The following is a 21,628-nucleotide window of genomic DNA, read 5'->3' on the forward strand; positions in this document are numbered from 1 at the left end:
AATAGCACAAGAATACCATGTGCTTACATGGAAAGAAGACTAACATGCAGAAGACCGGTTGAAGAAAAAAAGATGATGGATAGACTAACTGAGGGAGATGTAGAGAGCAGAGGATCGAGCTGGAAATTTTTAATGAATAACGAAACTTTTTTGGACAGACAGCATTGAGAACTATCCTACCCGGCAAGTTAGAAGGGTTCAACGTTGATGATGGTGAACTGTATTTGGGAGAAAAATTATGATGATGATGAATTATTGCTGGCGACCTCTGATGAAAGCGACAAGTATTAAGTTTTTTCCTCCAAAAGTTATTGTTGTTGTTGTTGTTGTTGTTGTTGTTGATGATGATGATAGGCAGACCCTAATATGCATTTTATAGTTTATAAATTTATTTTGTTCCTCGGGTGCCGACTTTTCAAAAGGATCTGTCCACATATTCAGCGAGCAGCACTCAGTGATGCACAGGACAAACTATGAAAATTGAGACCTTTAATAAAGAAGGTTCAATAAAAATGTCTAACAGATTTCAGAACCGAAGAAAATTATCTTATTATATATGCAGGATACAGTACCTCATTATGGCAGACATTGATACAAACAATTCATCAGAGGGAAGCCCACCGGATTCGGCTACAAGTTACGGTGTTTGAATACTGTCGACAGATATTTAAGTTCCTTCAAACTTTACTACAGTAAAAAGCCTTTTACAAACTAGGAGTATGATTTTTTTTTTTTTTTTTTTTACCTTACATCGCACTGAGACAGACAGATCTTATGGCAACGATGGGATTGGAAAGGGCTACATATAGGAAGGAAGCGACCGTAGCCTTAATTAAGGTTCAGGCCCAGCATTTGCTTGGTATGAAAATGGGAAACCATGGAAAACCATCTTCAGGGCTGCCGACAGTGGAGCTCGAACCCACCATCTCCTGAATGCAAGCTCACAGCTGTGCACCCCAAAATGCACGGCCAACTTGCTTCGTCAGTATGAAACTGATTTTGGAAAAGCAGCAGCACATTTGGTAATAATGATTGACTACAGTAGTTTCCTCATGACTAGACCTGGGATTTTAGGCTCTAAAAAAATTAGTTTTAGGCGCCTAAAATAGGCTTTTAAAACAAGTAAATAGGCTTTTAAAAGAGAAAACAGGCACTTAAAATATGTTTTAAAAATGTGTGGATAGGCAGGAAATAGAGTTTAAAATATTACAATATACACTTAAACTGTAACGTGATACTTTTTTACTTTAACAAACGTGGTATCCCTATTCTTAACCGAAATAACTGCAAAATTAAGACATAATAAAAAAGACATTTATCAAAAACAATATAAAAAGTAATGTGACAAAAAATGTTATGGATTATATGATATACCATTATCAGTACTGATCTAAAACCTTAATCCTAAAATCACTGTACACAATTACAGCACTGTAGGCATCCAATAACGGCATAAACGCGAATGGAGTATGTGTTTATTATTTGTGAGGAACATTCCTACAGTACTTTCATTCGTAGTTTGCTTTACAGTACATAATAATCTTCTCCAAATTTTCCACAGTCAGGCTGTGTCTTTTGTCTGTTAAAATCATTTTGAAAGCAGAAAAAGTGCGCTCCACACTCACAGATGTTAGAGGGGCATAGGAAAATTTATCTACATTTTTCAATTCAATTTCACTTGGTAAGTCTACCTTTTCCCCATCCTTTACCTGATGTACCCTTTTCAGCACTGAATAACCTGAGTTCTTCTGCAGTACACTAGACCACTTGTCTCTTATTTTGTTCCCTACCTTGCCCCTAGCACTTTGTATGTTATTCTCAGCTTCCTCAATTACAGAAAATTGCTGTTTGAGACTGATTCCTTTTTCCTCCATTTTTGTAATGGTGACTGGAAGAAATGAAAAATTTGCCTGAATATACGCAATGTCTCTCTGAACACTGGAACAATCATTTAACAGCTCTTTGACAGATGACACACATGCAGAGTTGTCCGTTAAAGGCAAATTGTCTATCACAGTCTTGATTTCCTCAAGATGTTCTGCATAATACAGGGCAGCTTCCATCCAGGAACCCCAACGGGTGATGATTGGCTGTGGTGGAAGGGGAATAGAGGGGAGTTTCTCTCGAAAGATGGCTATTCTTGATGGAGCCTTACAGAACACTTTCTTCATTGTTGAAATGAGAGTATTTACTGCAGGAAACTCGGCCCTAACTGTTTCTGCGAGTCTATGCAAGGCATGGGCCATGCAAGTAACATGAATTAAAGAAGGATAGAAAGTTTTGAGGAGAGGTGCAGTGGCAATCATGTAGGAAGTAGCATCGGAGACAAGGAGAAGGACTTTAGAATCATCAACACTCCCAGGATACAACAATTGCAACCCCTTATTGATGAATGCTTTGACTATTGACTTTCTCAAGCTGTTTAGAGCAAAGAAGGTGAGCGGTAGATGCCTGATTGGGTTCCAGTTTTCCTACTATAAGGTTAGCAATGTACCTGCCCACAGAGTCGGTGGTTTCGTCCCCACACAACCATATGCAAGACTCCCCAATATCCTCCCTGATTGACAAAATGACCTCATTGTAACAAATATCTAAGTAGTTCTTCTTTAATGTAGATGCTGATGGGATGTGCTGCTTGGTGTATTTCTCTAAAAAAATCTCTGAAAACCGGATTATTCACAGCATTCCAGGGGATATTTGCTGCAACTAGGGCTCTACACATATCAGCATAGAAACCATTATGGGTTGTAGGAGATATAGTTTGTGTGAGCAGAGTCTGTCTAATGTTACTTTTCATGGCTGCTTTCGATTTGTGACTGGCAGTATCTGCATGCTGCTGAAGGTGGCATTTTTTCTCATGTGAAATCTAAAACACAATAAAGTGATGTCAATTAGAGACTAAGATGAGGAATAGAAAAGGTGAGCTATTGAATAAAATTTGTAATTTTGTACTATTTAAATTAAGCCATTATTACTCTAAAGTTAATTAAGAACAAGAACACTACAGTCCCCGAAGGGCCTTGGCTTTCAATAACGGTTGCTGCCCAGCTCATGGCCTGCAGATAATGGGTGGAGTGTGGTCAGCACGATACATCCCTCAGCCGTATTGCCTTGCCTCCGTGACCCCTGCCCACTGTAGCTTCTCAACTGTCCTCACGATGCTGGGTCAACACCGTTCCAGACCTCATAGATTTCTAAATTACTGCCGGTACTAGAAATCGAACCCAGGTCGTCTGGACTAGGTCTCTACAATTAATTAGAGGAGCCAATATCAAAACCTTAGTTTTAGATTAATATGAAATTTACGATATATGCACATACCTGTTTATTGCAGTACTGGCAGAAAATAATCTTGCCATCAAAAGTCATCCCTGGAAATTGTACAAGCCATTGTTGTATAAGTGCACTCTTAGATGATTTTGTTTTAGGCATGATGAACTATATTCACTTAAACAAATGTTCTTTCACTGGCGACTTGACACAGAATGTCCCTTCTTACTACCTGCTCCTTGTTCTTCCTAGATAATCTCCCCCCCCCTCACCCTGTCACTCAACACAGTACGTCCTTCACTACCTGCTCGTTGTTCTTCTGAGCTAATCCTCCACCTCCACCCTTCACTCAGCATTCCTTTGGTGACAGTTGTCTGGGAAGAGCACATTTCTGTGAAAAACCCACCCTCTCCTGTTCTGCTCGTTCCAGGATGTCCATTGTGTGATTGTAAAAATTATAGAAGTTGAATTTTATTTTAAATGTAGAAAATAGGCATTTTTAGGCACTAAAATAGTAAAATAGGCTCTAAAGGTCCAAATAGGCACTTTAGGGCACTATAAAACTCTGTTAATGTAAGGTATTTATCATGAAACGTCAACATATTTTCAAAAAATCATGTTATTTTGTAAGGAACGAAGTAGGCATTTGCCTTAAAATCCCAGGTCTACTCATGACACACAGAAACAAAATTGTGACAATTATTTCACTAGTTTCAATTTGTTAGACAATCTTCATTCCCAAGGATATGGCTGCACAGGAACAATGTGTGAAAACAGAATCCCTAAAGACATGGAGTAAGGAAATGAAGAAAAGGAAAAGATAAGAGAGCAAGTCAAATATAAAAAAGCCTTTTGTTATAACTAGAGCCCGGATTTCCATACTTTATCAAATCTCAAAATATGCATGCATTCATGCACTACTGAATGGAAAAACATGCACAATAAACTGGAAAATATGCACTATCAAAATTCAGTTCTCCAAATTGTCTTGATTTAAACTCATCTGTTTATCTGTTAGCACAGTCTTAAACACAGAAAATGATCTTTCTACTTCACAAGAAGTGATAGGTGCATACTTAAATGAAGACATCCGGGACAAAGTGAGGATTGTACGTTATTTACATTTCTACCACAATACGTCTTATATAAGTTCGACGAATTCAAATTCAGGATTTTAACAGATCGCTTTGCTCGACCTATCTCTAGCTGCTGCAGCTACTTCTCCGTGCGATGACCGTCATAGACACACTGTATAACGTGGAAAAATGGTCCCAAATTCTCCTCACCAACATTCATAAAAGGCAAGTTAACATTATATATGTGCCAAAGTCAGAAGAAAAGTCATATTAAACATCCAAATATTTGCTATTAAGTCCAAAATCATCAAAACATGTATTATGCATGAATTTTTTTCCTGAAAAGCCCAAAACATGAAAACATGCAAACATGCAGGGAAAAAGAACGGTTATTTGGAATTGTTAGGCCATAAAACGAATATTTGCAAAGTTTGAGAAGTGTAACCAGCTTATTTAACAACATGCATTTGCATGGAAATCCAGGCTCTAGTTATAACCATTTTACTTATCAAAATTACATACATTTTACATTGTTCTTACTTTCTGACGTAAGTTCCCATCCTATCTATACACTTTTACCACCGGATAACGCCATAAAAATGAGCAAAACTGGCAAGGCAGCTGGTCTAGATGACATGCGTATGGAGCAGATACAACACTTTGGGAATGCTACCAAACAATGGATCCTATAGCTTTTTAATAATTGTTTGCAACGATGTCAAATTCCTAAAATCTGGAGGAAGACTAAGGTGGTTGCAATCCTGAAACCTGGTAAGCAGCCTACGGATCCAAAGAATTTCAGACCAATATCACTCCTGTGCCATCTATATAAAAAAATTTAAAGAATGCTTCTGAACCCGTATAACACCAGTGGTCAAACCTCTTCTAATCCCAGAGGAGGCTGGATTTGGACCAGGAAGGAACCGCTGTACACAGATCCTTAATCTGACACAGCACATAGAAGACGGATTTCAGTGTGGTGATATTACTGGAGTGGCTTTTGTTGATCTCTCTTCAACATATGATACTGTACAACACCAGATAGTTCTCAGGAAGTTTTACCATCTTACTATGGATTTCAGTCTCACAACGATTATTTATTTATTTATTTATTTATTTATTTATTTATTTATTTATTTATTTATTTATTGATGTCTTTATTTGTGGCGAAGTTAGGGCTCTTGGCCCTCTCTTACACTTAACCACATTATGCGGCTTAATACTGAATCCAAACTTAATATTCAAACTTAACATAGTGTATATAATATAATAGTAATATAACTTAATAAACTCTAAAACTAAAAGATTACATCCTAAGTCTAAATTTAGAAAAATAAATTCAATATTAACTACTCTAGGTGGAAATCATAAAATATAACAGTAATTTATGTAAACTTTTGGGAACTATTTACTCCAGACATTCACTCACACATTCACACATAACTACATGATATAGCCTACGTATTCAAGAGGAAATCTTTAGACTGTCTTTTGAAGGTAATTAATGAGGAACAATTTCTAATTTCAGGGGGTAAAGCATTCCATATTCTAGCGCCCGACACAAGGAAAGAATTACTGAAGGCAGATGTATGATGTGGAGGTATTGCAATTGTTGACCCAGATCGCGTGTCACGGTCATGAAAGGAGGATAGAAAACGGAAATTACTGGAGAGATATTCAGGTATATTTTCAGTCAAGAGTCGATAGATAAGGGTTGATACATGGTGATTCCTCTGCTGCTCTACTTTTAACCAAGAAAGTTGTGCATAAAAAGGGGATACATGCGAGGCAAAATTCAATGAAAAAATAAATCTAATGCAGGAGTTTAAAGCTCTCTGCAATTTCCTATTTTGTTCACTGGTAGCATCCAGCAACACAACATCACAATAGTTAAAAATTGGAAGTATCAATGTTTGAACCAGTTTTATTTTTAAGTTGAGAGGTAATACGGTCTGGTGAATCTTAAGGGGATGAAGTGATGAGTGAACTTTCCTGCATACGTTAGTGACATGCTCATCCCAGTTTAAAGTTTCATTTATAGTGACTCCAAGGCTTTTTACTGATTTACAGAATGGGATAGCAATGCCATTTAGTTGAATGACTGGAATTTGTAGACTGTGTAGATGGGCAAGCAGTTTTCTCTGGCCTAGTATAATAGCTTGTGTTTTCGTTGGGTTGATGGAGAGAGAATTCTCAGCTGCATAACAGCTGATCTGTTCTAAGTTTCGGTTCATATTTTCAATAGCTGCATTTATGTCATTCACTTTTGTGTGACAGTAAATTTGAAGGTCGTCGGCATAGAGATGGTAGTTGCAGTTTTTCAACTTAGAAGAGACGTCATTCAAATATAAAATAAACAACAGGGGGCCGAGTATAGAACCTTGTGGCACACCATTAACTTTGTACTTCCACTCCGTTCTCTTATCATTCATGACAACACACTGTCGTCGGTTATGTAATGGAGGTAGGAAGCGAACAATTTGAGAGCAGCGTGGCTAAAATGGAAGGAATGCAATTTCGCTATTAATATGTCCGTACTGATAGTGTCAAAAGCACTGCTGAAGTCTAGGAGAATGAGCACGGTCACTTTACGTTCGTCCATTGCTTTTCTTACGTCATCCGTAACTTTTAGAAGAGCAGTAGATGTACTATGTCCTTTTTTAAATCCAGATTGCAGGTGATCAAGTAACGAATGATGCATCAAATATTGGAGCAGTTGTTCATGCATGAGTTTTTCTAAGACTTTCGAAAGTGAAGAAAGTATACAGACAGGTCGATAGTCAGATGGAGAATTTGCTAGAGATTTTTTTGGTACGGGGAAAATTAAGGCATCCTTCCAAACAGTTGGGAAGTAGCCTTTTAAAAGACATGAGTTACATATGTGGATTAAAATTGGAAGTACTACATCTATCAAGGTAACGACGAAGGATATCGGGATGTCGTCCACTCCGATTGCTTGTAATTTGATTGATGTTAGTTTTCTTCTTACATCGTTTTCATTTACTTTACGAAATTTGAACAAAGGCCGTTGTGGTAATGGAGTAGATTGAAGAGAATTTATTGTTGTTTGTATAATATGAGGGTGGGTATTAACTATTTCTCTAGTAAAGTGGGCATTTAATTCATCTGGATTTATGTCATGCGTATTGGAGTTTGTAGTTTGCCTCCCAATACCTACGGATCTGAGTTGTTTCCAGGTACTTTGTGTGTTTAAGTTACTGGCTAATTGTTGGAAGTACGCATATTTTTTGTTTCTGATTATTTGTTTAACTTTATTTCTAAGCACATGGTACTTTTCAAAATCTTCAGTTGATAATGTCTGCTTGTAACATCTGTGTAGTGCATCTCGTTCAGCCATTGCGGACTTAATGTCATTTGTTAACCATGGAGCAGCTTTGCGAGTCACCCTAGCAGTACGTTTAGGTACATGTTTGTTATACAATCCCAGCAATAATGTGTTAAACCTCTTTACTTTTTCGTCATTGTCAGTCAAGTGCAGTATTTCGTCCCACGGGCAGAGATTAGCATCTTGTATCAATTGTTGAGGATTTAAATGTTTCATGTCTCTATAGGTTATCCACTTCGGCTTTGTTTTGGGAACTTATTTCCACACTGTTGCAGAACCGATGTTTCTTTGTTGAATTCCAAAGCCAGCAGAGTAGATGGAGAGTACAAAAGAACAGTCTCCCACAAGGCAGTGTCCTAGCACCAATGCTATTTAACATACGTAGGTGGTTTGAAAAGTTCTCGGAATGTACTAGAATTAAGTATCTTACCTTGGTGGAACTGCTTTTATTTTTCAACATAGTCTCCCTGTAGACTAATGCATTTTGTCCAGCGATGTTCGAATGCCTTGATCCCATCTCGAAAATGAGATTCCTCCAGGCCTGCAAAATACCTCTCCAATTCGGCTGTCAGTTCTTCCCTTGTAGAAAATCTCCGTCCACCGAGGAAAATTTTCAGCTTGGGGAATAGATGAATGTCTGATGGTGCCAAATCAGGTGAATAAGGTGGGTGTGGCAACAATTCGTACCCCAGTTCATGAAGTTTTGCCATGGCAATAACACTTGTGTGCGGCGGAGCGTTGTCCTGATGAAAGATGACCTTTTTCCTTGCCAAAACCAGGCTTTGTTTCGCGTATCTTTTCCTGTAATTGGTCTAGGAGGTTTGCATAGTATTGCCCCGTAATTGTTTGGCCAGTAGGAAGATAATCTATCACCAGAATGCCTTTTGCATCCCAGAAAAATGAGGCCATGACCTTTCCCGCCGAACGCACTGCCTTTGCTTTCTTTGGTGGTGGTGAATCAGCATGTTTCCACTGCTTTGACTGCTGTTTTGTCTCTGGGGTATAGTAGTGGACCCAAGTTTCATCTGTAGTCACAACAGCGCAAAAAATCTTGTTGGTTGCACTGAAAACAGGCCAGACTTTGTTCGGACATTTCCAATCTGCTGCGTTTATTGTCCAATGTCAAGAGCCGCGGCACCCATCTTGTGGATAATTTTTTCATACCCAATTCTTCAGTTAAAATATAATATACCCATTCAGAAGACATCCCTACAGCTTCAGCAATCTCCCGCACTTTCAGTCGACAATCCTCCATTGACCATTTTATGCACTTTTGCGATAAATTCTGGGGTCGTAACACTTTTTGGTTGTCCACTACGCGGATCATCACCCAAGCTCTCCCGACCAAATTTAAACTCGCTGGTCCACTTGGCAACAGTTGAAAATGAAGGAGCAGAGTCCCCCAGTGTGTTCTGAAGGCATGAATTTTCTTTGCTTTCATACCTTTCTTTACAAAGTATTTAATCACTGCTCGAATCTCAGTTTTTTCCACTGTCACAAATCACTACGCGGGAACAACAACAAGGAGTCGTCACTACCACACTCCTGCAGCTAGAGCACTGACGCGCCACATGTTCACTCACAAAGGATGTGTGATTATTGCGCGGGAACCTCGTTGCTCTAGCACTGACATCTAGCGCTGATTCCGAGAACTTTTCAAAGTGTCCTCGTATATACCAACGACCAACCTCTTTCACCTTACACAAAGAGCTTCCTGTACGCAAATGACCTAACCCTGGCAACTCAGAGTAAAAACTTCGAGCAAGTGGAACCTCACTGCTGCTTTTGAAGATGCTCTCACATTATTATGAGGAAAATCACCTCAAGCCAAACCCATCGAAAACTAATGTGTGCGCCTTTCATTTAAAGAACAAAGAAGCCCTGCGGAAGCTGCGTGTGAATTGGAATGGAATGGAGCTGGAACACAGCAATACTCCTGTTTACCTTGGTGTTACCCTAGATCGTTCGCTGACCTTCACCACACACTGCACCAAACTCAAGGCAAAAGTTTCATCACGAAACTGCTTATTGCGTAAGGTAACTGGTTCTGGATGGGGTGCCCATCCCCAGACAGTAAGGACAACTGCCCTAGCACTCTGCTACTCTGCTGCAGAATATGCTAGTCCCATGTGGTACAAATCAGCTCACGCAAAGAAAGTCGGCATTGCCTTGAATGAAACCTGCAAGCTAATCACAGGCTGTTTAAAACCAACACCCACACAGAAGTTGTATTCACTCTCAGGTATAGCTCCACCTGATATCAGACGTGAGGTGTCCGCTAATATCGAGAGACAAAAGGTTTGCAGCATCTCAGAGCATCCCCCTCATGGTCAACAACCACCAGCTCGACTGAAGTCCAGGAAGAGTTTTCCACAGTCTTCTGTTCCACTTGATTCTGACCCAAAAAAGGCCAGAGTTAAGCTATGGAAACAAAGGTACCCAGATCATCCGGAACGTGTTGAAATTGAAGAAAAGTTGCCACCTGGTCACGAAGAGGGATGGTGTATATGGAAGTCTTTAAACAGACTGCGGACCAGCATTGCAAGATCTAAAGACAATCTTATGAAATGGGGCATCGTGCATGATGGGGACTCATTGTGCGAATGTGGAGAGGAACAGACTTCTAGGCATCTCTTGCACTGTCGTTTATGTCCAGATTCATGTACAGGGTTGGAATTAGCACTGGCTGGAAACAATGCCATCAATGTAGCCAAATACTGGTCACAACTTGTGTAAATAATGTATATATAATGTAGATATTTTCATATTAGACTTGCTTTCTCCTTTTTGATTTTTATGTATGTTCTTCCATTTGTTATACTTAATATGCAAATTTGTCAAGTGCTTCATTCATAATTATACAAGATAATTTGTTCATGTACATTTTTCATATTCAGTACATATATTCAGTATCTCTTCCTTGTATATCTTGGTACCTCTGACACGAATAAATAAATAAATAATACCGGACAGGCAATTTCTTCATCCCATTTTCAAAGACGGCAGCCAGGTATGTCTGAAGCCAATTGCACACAAATCCTTTCACCTCCTCGGTTGTGAAGGGCTCTTCACCAAGAGTGTCCTTCAGCGAGCCAAACATGCGGAAATCACATGGTGACAAGTCTGGACTATAAGATAGATGTGGCCAGACATTCCAGTGCATTTGTGCGCATGTTTGCTGGATTAGTCTTGCCGTGTGGTGTCTGGAATTGTCATGAAGGAGCAGTACAGATCTGAAATGCCACACCTTTTTGACCTGTAGGCAACGCAAACCTCATGAAGAAGATTGTAGTAATAGATTGCTACAATGGTCTGATGTTCCTCGAGGAAATCAACCAGCAGTACTCCTCTGTAGTCCCAGAAGACCGTGGCCAAGACCTTGCCTGCAGACAGCCGCGTCTTGGCTTTCACCAGTGGCCTCTCGCCCCGCCTCCACCACTCCATACTGGCCCTCTTTGACCTGGGTGTGTAATGGTAGACCCAGGTCTCATCACAAGTGACGATTTGTCTCAAAAAGGCGTCACTTTCCGCCTTGTGTCTTCTCAGAAGCTTGCAAGAAATTGCAAGCCGTGCAGCCTTCTGCTCTTCATTCAGCAGCCTTGGGACCCAAAAAGCTAACACCTTTTGGAATCTCAGGTTCCTCAAGATGATTGTCAGAACACTCCCATGGCTGATCTGAAGCACAGTTGTTCACGTATCATCTTCAATAAGCTCTCGAACAACCGCAATGTTCTGTGGTGTGATGCTGGTGCGATGTGGGTGTGGCATTTTTTCAACTCTAGCACGTCCGTCCTTGAACTCATTACACTAGTATTTCACCGGGGCCCATGAGAGGGTTCTGTTCCCCAAACTCTGCATGCAACCAGCGACGAATATCAGCAGCTTTAACATTTTCTCGGATGAGAAATTTGATGATGACGCGTTGGACAACACGTGGTTGTACCTCTCTCTCACTCATAAGAGCGACTGAATACAGCATGGATGGGACATCCCAACCTATGACACCCCTCCCAGAAACCCCTACTTGTGTGCTCTAACGGCCTTGAACCACATGTGCATCAAACAGGTGGCAAAATCAAAAATGCGCGTTTATATTTGACTTACCTACATACAAATATGTCCACAGAAATAAGGACTTATTGCACCTCAATGAATAGATAATACAGTTGTCTCTGCAGTGTTAAACTGCCACGGCATTAATCCCATCACTAACGTAGGCAGATACAATTGAGGAGAAAAGAAGAAGGTGTTAGTGGGTTTGCCCAAATTTGTTTGGCATGTATTATCAGCATATGGGAAGGATGGACTGGACTGTATGGATGGTAATGTTGCCTTCTATTGTATTGTATTTTCATTTAGCTTATCAACATCATGGTGCACAACGTTTGGCAACTTTTCCAAATCAGGGAGACAGATTCCTCAACTGCAGTTCTAGAGGGAAATAGTTACAACATACCTCATGGACCATATGGACCTTAAAAAATTATTGCTTATTTTTTTAATTACCAGCATTTGATTTCTAAAAAGAACAGGTTCATACCAAATCAAAATTTGGTACTCTTTGTCTTGTGGCAGGCTGAAGATGCTGTGATTATATCCACAGAACTTGAGTTTTACATGGAATCAGAACCACAGGAACATGATGTTCTATTTCAAAACTCCTATGTGCATTGGTTGGGATTCAAACTAAAGCCACCTTGGAGAGAAGCATATGACAAGGTCATTTGGCTTTTAAAATAGTTCTGGATATGTAACTAGAGAATAAAACTCATCATACCAATTTGTATTTGTCCTAAATTTAAACTGATTTTCACTCACCCATTGACCAGTTTCTGAGACTAGTTTTACAGCTTTTAAATACTTTATTTTACCATTTTACATTTATATGCATTCAGGGAAGATTTCTATATATACAGGTTACTTAACAGAAAAGGTGGTATAAATAAAAAGGAAACAAATCAAAATTGTTACAATAGTTCATGTGCATGTTTGCTACAACATACTGATCAATGACCTGCAATGTATCATACTCCCTTCACTAATGCACCAAGAAGGCAGATCATGATTATCGTGAGAGTTAAAGAATGTTTCTGATGAATAACAAGGTAATGTACATAATGAACGCTTGGATTATAGAAGAACCATCGGTGTTGGTTGAAGGCTCCTTTATTAGTATTAGATAACCAGTAGGCCTATACTAATTAAGAGTCAAATGAATGTTGACGATGGTATAATACTATCAATCTTGAACAGAAGCTCAGACACTGGTTTTGCTGATGGTAAGAGAACTCAAGATAAAATGCCAAAATTATGTGCTTAAAATAAGATCAAATGATGAGAGTTTATAGTAGCAGAGAGAGACGGGGGAAAAAATGGGAAAAGCAGTTACAAACTCTGCTTGGACCAAATTTGGAGAAGTAAGGGATAATAATACTTTAAAATACAAGGAATTTGTCCAGTGACTCTCATATAAAACAACTGACATTTTTAAGAATACAGCTTGGCCCTCCATTCTTGCAATAAACCTGTGTTTTTAATCAAGCTTTAGAACAAATAAAGTTCATATAACTCCTGAGGTGAAAGACATTTTTCAAGACGCTTGTATTTAATATCTTCAACAGACCACAATTCATAAACTTAATTCAGAATCCATTTGATTTTGTGGTAAAATATGGTACATTGATGCTGTTGATCTTTTTCAGTGACCTTATAACAATATTATGCACCTGTAAGGCCTGAACTGTCGTGATTAGGGAGAAAATAATGCCAGAAATGTTAAAAATAGCAAAAAACAAGTTCTAGCTGCTGCTGCTGCTACTACTACTATTATTACAGTAGAACCTTGATAATTCTAAATCGGTTAACTCAAAATTCCACCTAATTCGAAGCAGCTCTCGTTCCCGGAAACATGAGATATGGTTTTGCATGTTATTTAAATTGTTTAATTCGAAATATGGATAATTCGTAATTCGAAGTACATTACCGAAATTCAGACTTAATTCGAAACTGCCTTTACATTTTAAAACCACAGTATGTTACAGAGTAATTTAAATTCAAAATTTATCCGCGTCATGATAGAACGCGTCTTCCGGAACGTGCAGGGGTAGCTTTCTGCACTTTAACACACTTCGGTGTGTCTACGGTGTACTTCATAATTGCTAAGTTCGAGTGAAATCAGAATTCTTTTGTATTCAACTTTTTAAGGAGCGCCGTAATATCACACAGCAGGCAGTGTGCGGAGAAATAGTATCCGTGAACAATGACGATGCCAACAGCTGACGAAAAAGCGTAGCTCATATAATCAACTCGTAGGCAACGAACAATATTGTCATTGCCATTGAAACTGCATTGCTTTCTTTTAATGCCAAGCCCAACCGGTCTTATGGTTTTAAAGGATAAAGTGCCAGCCGGGAAATCGTACAAGGGTGGGGGGTCGTTGTACTGTGTTGCAATGCACACGGAAGCGAGAGAATTCCTCCCCTCGTCGTAGGAAAATTCGATAAGCAACAATGTTTTAAGGGCGTCGAGCACTTTCCGTGCAAGTATAAGGTGTCTAAAAATGCAAACTGTAAAGTAATCCAAAGAATATTGCATTTGCACAGGGGAACCAGTATATTTTATCTTTGTCTTTGAATCATGTGATTTTTTCCTTCCGTTGCGTGGGTTTATGTTTGTCAGTGATTTATCCAAGTGCATTATTTGAACACTGTAAATGCACCTTGTTGGATACATTTTGGAAATAGTTTTCTCCATGGCATTTGAAAGGTTTAAACTGTGAATCAAGGTGACTGCATGCATTAATGGGTCTTAGAATACTTTGTGACGTGGAAAGTGTTTACATTTCTGAAGTATGAGAGAAGTGACATGGCAGGAAATCGTACAAGGATAGAGTGACTGTATTGTGTTGTCATGCAGAAGTCATTTAAAGTTCATTGTTCCGTATTGAAGAATATTACAGTAAAAACTGAAATAATTGATAAAGAGATTCAACCTATTCAATACAAAAGAGTAAGAAATGTAGTGAATTACACTCCTATTTAATAATAAGTAGAAATGGTACCGGTTTCGACCCTAGTCCAGGTCATCATCAGCTGATTAAAACATGAAAAACAATGCATAGGAAAAGGAAATGAAAGATCAAGTACAGTCCGGATCAGCAGAAGAGGCGATATAAAAATGAACAGGGGTAGACACTGTAAAACTCAGAAGAAGTAAAATGCAAGTCACTCAAAAGAAAACAGTGTGCAATTCTCTGAGCGGCAGCATGACACACACAGCGCTAGGCAAAGTCCCACAATGTTTACGAATAGCGGAGAACGGTTAAATGAGCCAGTTTTTAAACACTGTCAGGCACAAAGTCACATCACAATCGAACACATACGAAGATCCATAGTCATGCAGGAGTTGAAGACGAGTAGATCCATTGAAGCAACTTGCCAGCTCCCGGTGATCAGCGCGACACATTCAACATTAGGCACTGTGGTTTCAAACGCCAAAGTAAAATGGAGAATAGCTTGAAGATTCAGTAATTTTCCTCGGTCGCGGGAAAGTAATTATATAGATAAATATAATACAATTCAATATAATATAATAAAATATAATATAATATAATATAATATAATATACTATAATATAATATAATATACTATAATATATCATATCATATAATATAATATAGGAGCACAATTACTTATGATTGTCAGTGAGTTATCCAAGTGCATTATTTGAATACTCTGAATGCACCTTCTTGGATGCATTTTGGAAATAGTTTTTTTTTTCCCCCATGGTATTTGAAAGATTTAAACTGTGAATCAAGGTTAACTGCATGCAATAACGGGCCTTAGAATATTTTGTAATGCAGCATGGGTTGGCACTTCTGAATTACGAATTGGCGGTTAATTTGAAATAACACATTTTTGAGTCCCAACTACTTCGAATTAACAAGGTTTTACTGTACTACCACTACTACTGATTTGTGGACAGAAAATTATTATTAAAAAAACATTTTTGACTCTAAGGTTCTTTATACAGAGTTATTACTTGAGCGGTTCCAAAGCTCTACAATAACTTCATTATTTGACATATTGTCACAAGGCTTTGCACACACACACACATAGAAAAACTCAAAACTTTTTTTTTTTTTTTTTTTTTTTTTTTTTTGACATTTACAAATGTTCGATATGTGCCCGTTTAGTTCTGAAGACATCACACCTATAATAAAGTTCGTCACACACTCGGCGCAGCATGTCCCTATCAATGGATTCGAAAGCACGGTTGATGCGAAATCGCAGTTCTGGCAGGTCTGATGGGAGAGGAGGTGTAAACACTGAATTTTTCACATAAAATGTTGCTTCATCACTGAAGACAAGTTTCGTACTAACCTCAACCTCTTCCATACACTATTGCAACCGCGCCGAAAATTCAAGGTGTTTGACTTTTGTCATTGCGAGTCAAGGCTTATAGCAATTGTAAGCAGTAAGGTTTCTCGTTTCCGTAAGATTTTCCAAACGGTCGACTGAGGTATGTTCAGCTCTCTGCTTGTTCTCTCTGTCGACTTCTGTGAGCTACGCGTAAAACTCGCATGCAATCAACTGTTTCTTCAGTCACTACAGGCTGACCCATTTTTTTCCCCTCACAGAGGCATCCTGAAGCTTTAAACTGCACATACCATCGCCGAATGGAGTTAGCAGTTGGTGGATCTTTGTCCCGAAGTGTCGTTGCACTGTTATGACAGACTGATGTGAGTGCATTTCAAGCACAACAAACGCTTTCTTGGCTCCTAACGCCATCTTGTCTCACTGTGCACTGCTGCTGCACTCTTGTGGCAAAAATCTGAAGTGTGTCTTCAGCAGACAAAAACTTTATGAGTTTTTCTCCATGACTGTTGAGAGTTTCATGACCATATGTCAATTCATGGAGCTACAGTGAATTTATGAAATCGCTTCAATCATTTATAATAACCCTGTATAAATGATTTTCTAATAGAAGTGTATTTTCTGTTGTTTGTGTACATAAGATAATAAAAATATAACAAAAGCGCTAGTGGTTAAATAGAAGAAACCTGCAGTTAACCAGCTGGGACGTGGCGCAACACTTCACAGAATTACATCAAACCATAATGACATTAAAACTTCCATGCTGTTTTTATAGCACATAATACCTTGAATTAAAAGCCTTATTCCTTGGCTGTGTGGTCAGTATACTGCCCTTCAGTTCAGAGGGTCCTGGGTTCGATTCCTGGCCAAATCAGGCATTTTAATCGCTTCTGATTAATTCTTCTGGCTCGGGGATTGGGTGTTTGTGTCTGTCCCAACACTCTCCTCTTCATATTCAGACAACCACCAAAGAAACATGCAATGGTGGTTACATCCCTCCATATAGCATCAGGAAGGGTATCTGGCCATAAAACAGGGCCAAATTCCCATTTGCGATTCAGTTCCCAAATGTGACTCCACAGATGTGGGAAAAGCAGAGGTAGAATAGCTCGAATTGAAAATAAAGATAACTGAATGAATGAATAAATAAATAAATAAATAAATAAATAAATAAATAAATAAATAAATAAATAAATAAATAAATAAATACAGTCAACTCTCAATAATTTGACACTCGTTAACTTTAATTTCTAGATAATTTGAAGTTTTCCCTGTCCCCTGAAAAATACTGGATGACTTGAAAAAAGATCAATGTGATTTGGTCCCCTTGGTAATTTGAAGTTGTAAGAACGGAATCTTGCTTGCCGACATTCTATATTTTAAAGTCGGGCTCCCCTATTCTCTATAATTTGAAGTCGGTGATTACAGTACTGTTATCATGCACAGACCTGTCATTTGTTTACATCAATCATGAGATGTATGAGTGAGTTCGCAGTCTTGAATCTTCTTTCAAATGTTAAAATGTATTACAGTACAGTTAATGTTTCATTTGTGTTATTTTTAAGTATCAAAATGAGTTCAAGAAAGAACAAGTGTCTTTCCATAAGTGAAAAAAAAGCATGTGATTCAAGCTGTGGAGAATGGACAATTAAAAAAAAGATATCACCAAACAGTTCATCATTTTACCATCAACACTGTCGATGATTTTGGAAAACACACATCAAGTCACCAGAAGTGCCTTAAGGGCGGATAGAAAAAGGTCACGAAAGGGTGAATTTTGCCTTCTTGAGAAGTGCTTGCTTAAGTGGATTCGTCAGTGTAGAAGACAAAATGTTCCCATGGGCGGTTTCATGATGAAGGGAAGAACCAAATCTTTAGTGCAGTCTCTCGGGATTAAAGGATTTGCAGCAAGTGAAAGGTGGCTTTCAAATTTCAAAAACAGACACACCATCACATTTAAAAGATCTGCAGAGAGAATGCCAGCATGGATAATTCTATTTGTTCCGAATGAATTGATGAACTAAATCAACTTCTGAATGATGATGATGATGTCGTATGGCTTTGAGTGCCGGGATATCCCAGGACGGGTTCGGCTCGCCAGGTGCAGGTCTTTCTATTTGACTCCCGTAGGCGACCTGCGCGTCGTAATGAGGATGAAATGATGATGAAGACAACACATACACCCAGCCCCCGTGTCATTGGAATCAACCAATTAAGGTTAAAATCCCCGACCCGGCCGGGAATCAAACCCGGGACCCTCTGAACCGAAGGCCAGTACGCTGACTGTTCAGCCAACGAGTTGGACAACTTCTGAATGCCTATGACTCAAGGAACATATTCAACATAGATGAAACCAGGCTTTTTTTATGTCTTCCTGATCGCACCCTGACGTTCAAAGACGAGAAGTGTCATGGAGGGAAACTGAGCAAAGATAGAATAACTGTCCTTCTAGCATGTAACGTGGACAGATCTCAGAAGCTGAAAGCACTCATTATAGGGAAATCTGTGAAACCACGCTGTTTCAAAGGAATAAAATCACTCCCCACAACTTTCCAGTCAAACGATAAAGCATGGATGACGACAAGAGTTGTTTAATGAATGGCTGACCTTGATTAACAGTGACATGAAAAAGCAAAATCCTCCTGGTTACGGACAACTGCATCGTAAAATTGATTTTTTTCCAACTAGCACAACATCAAGATTGCAACCATTAGCCCAAGGCATTATTCAAAATTTTTAAACTCTCTACAGCAGAGAAATTGTTTCTCTTGAGATGGATAGCATTGAAAAAGGCGAGAAGGTGAACATAACAGTTTTGATCGCTATAATCATGATTGATAAGGCCTGGAAAAATGTCAACCCTTTGTAACTGCTTCAGAAAGTGCGGGTTTAAGCAAACCGAAAATGGAGAACAGTCATCAGAGCCACCAAAATTTACGAATTCTCACTCAGGGTGAGGACTTCTACCTAACTGTGGAGAGTTAATGTTTGAGAATTATATTCAAGTTGACGATGGCATTGGTGTCCACAGTGCCCTAACTGATGCTGAAATGTTGGATTTGGCCTTTCTGGTCCATCATCAAATTTAAGCCCCCTCCTCTTGCCGGGTTTGGTTAGTTTGCTGGTACTGGTGCGAGTGAACGCTCCTCACCCAGCGGTTTAGTGAAGTGTAGTATTTAGGGAAAATATATAATTGAAAGATTGTTTTAGTGGTTGATTTGTAGTTATTAGTGAAGTTAATATTTAATAAGTGATGAAAAAAATAATGCTGACGTTGATCACCCATCCAGTGAGTGACCAAGCACAATGTTGCTTAACTGTGGTTTAGTGAATTTAAGTTATTAGTTGAGGGGAGTTATTAAAGTGAAGTTAGAAACTCGTATGATTGTTCGCTAAGTGTATGGCTGACACAATTTAGTGTTTTAGATATGTGGTAGCACTGGAATGGTTACCCATCCAAGTGCTGACCAGGCTCGAAATTTACCTTTATGGGTAATGAGACTTTATCTGACTAATTTGCAGAGGCTAACATTTAGTAAACTGTTGTGTTTACTGTTTAATATTAGCATGCAGGTGTGAATTTTGAAATAACAGCAAATTATCGGCATTAGCGGTGCACCGAGCCTCGTTCCGAGACAAGTGCTTCATCTTTTAGGTGTTAATATTGCTTAGAAGGCTGAGTTCTTTAGTGGAAGTGAGGACTGTAACTTGGATGATCTTAGATCTTGGCTGGGATTGGCGGGATTTTTGGGTGTGTGAGGGGGATGCTGATTAGGTTCTTCAGGGTCTCTGCTACTCAATCCACCGAGGGGGCCCTGAATATGTGACTGGATTTGGTTTTGAAGTAGATTGAGAATTAAGAGGAGTAGGTTGTTGTTTGGTGTATTGGTGAGGGAGGTGGTGGTAGCAAGTAAAGGTGGGGGTGTGGTTTGTTGTTTTTGTGTGACTGGCTGTGGTTTTTGGTGTGTGTTTTTGTGATATTTCTGTTTTATTGCAGTTTTGAAGTATGGGCAACCAGGGAATGATGCTGCGTGATTTCCATGGCAATTTGTGCAGGTTGCCTGGCCGCGTGGTACTTTACAGTCGCGGTGATGGTGTGAACCACCACAACGGTTGCATCTAATCTGGTTTTTGCTCCTGGCAGCATGATGGTTGAGTTTTAGACAGTTATAGCAGAGTATGGTCAAGGAAGGATGTGGTGGGCGAGATTGGAGTTTGACTTTGAAATGTGGTGTGGGAAGAAGAGGTGTTTTGGTGCGGTTTGGCTGTTTTGGTTGGTTTTGGTTTGAGGATAGATGTGTTGTGGCGGTGGTTTGCATAGTTTGTGGTTAGGTGGTGGTATGGACTGATTGGGTTGATTTGTCGTTTCTATGGGGGGGAGGCGGAAGGGGGGGGGGGGGGAGGGTATGGTTTGGGTGTGAATGTCGGAGGCTATGGGATAGGCTTGGTAAGATTTGTCTTGGGTATCTGGGGTTGTTTGAGATTCTTGCTGCTGGGTGGATGGAGTGGTTTGTGATATGGTACTTGCAGTGAGGTGGAATGGGTCGGTTTGAGTATATTTTGTTTTCGGTTTTCTTCTTGTGCAGTTGGCATCTTGGGCTGCTTTGGAGTGCTGATTTTCCTTACAGGCTTTGGGTGTAGTTGTCTGAGTTGCTGCTTATACTGTTGATAGCTTCATCTGAGATGTGGTGGTGGAGAAGGTTTCAGTTTGAGTTGATTGGTGTACATTTTTAGCTGGAGGAATGATTTGCTGGTTGACATCATTGTTGAGGGGATTTATAATGATAGGGGTTGGGATATTGGTGTGCTCAAGTGCTTCCAGAATGTTATGGATAGAGTTATTGCGGTAAGGAGTTACCAGCAGAAGATTATTATGTGACTCCTCAATGACGGCAATGTGGTCGGCGAAGATGGGCATTAGGCTGGGGATGATCGTTTTTCTGGTCACTGGAACTGGGTCAGGATCTCTCAGGTTGAAGATAAGCACTTTACATTTTGGAGAGACTGCATGAGGATGAGAAAGAAAACAAAGAAGAACAACTGCCAATTCAAATCACATTGAGCTAGGCAAGGACATCTCTTACTATCCTATGCTACTACACCCTCAGAAGGAACACAAGTAACTTTCTTTTCAGCTCTCACCACTATTGAAAATTCATTGGACAATGATACATGTCTCACTCAAAAGAAAATTACAGACTTTTTTTTTTTTTAATGAACATTTGTATATATTTGTACAAATGTTGTGAAATAAAAATCACAAATTTTAATCAAACTCTGGTTTGTCTGAATTTTTCTATTTAAAAAAAGAACAAAAAAAAACACCACACAGATATATTTTACTCTCAGATGCTTCTGTTAGCTTGTACCGCATGTACATACACGCCACACCACTATTTCAGAACAGACTGGATTTATGGTACAGCTTACAGAGTTTGAAAGCGAGCGCTCTCTTACAATGGGAAGGGATCAGATGGGCAATGCCGAACAAGCGAAGGCCACGCGAACAATTACACACGTTGAGAGTTTGGAAAAACTACCTCTTAAAGCTCTCTAACATC

At 39.3% G+C, this 21,628-nt stretch overlaps 1 protein-coding gene across 2 annotated transcripts in view; it reads right to left on the bottom strand.

Moving 5' to 3' along the window:
• The window catches only part of LOC136857675 (golgin subfamily A member 4), a 443,088-nt gene that overhangs the window by 407,975 nt on the left and 13,485 nt on the right, over positions 1 to 21,628 (bottom strand). The gene's annotated exons all lie outside the window — the stretch shown is intronic.

This window comes from Anabrus simplex, chromosome 1 (assembly GCF_040414725.1).
Source record: "Anabrus simplex isolate iqAnaSimp1 chromosome 1, ASM4041472v1, whole genome shotgun sequence".
NCBI classification, from domain to species: domain Eukaryota; kingdom Metazoa; phylum Arthropoda; class Insecta; order Orthoptera; family Tettigoniidae; genus Anabrus; species Anabrus simplex.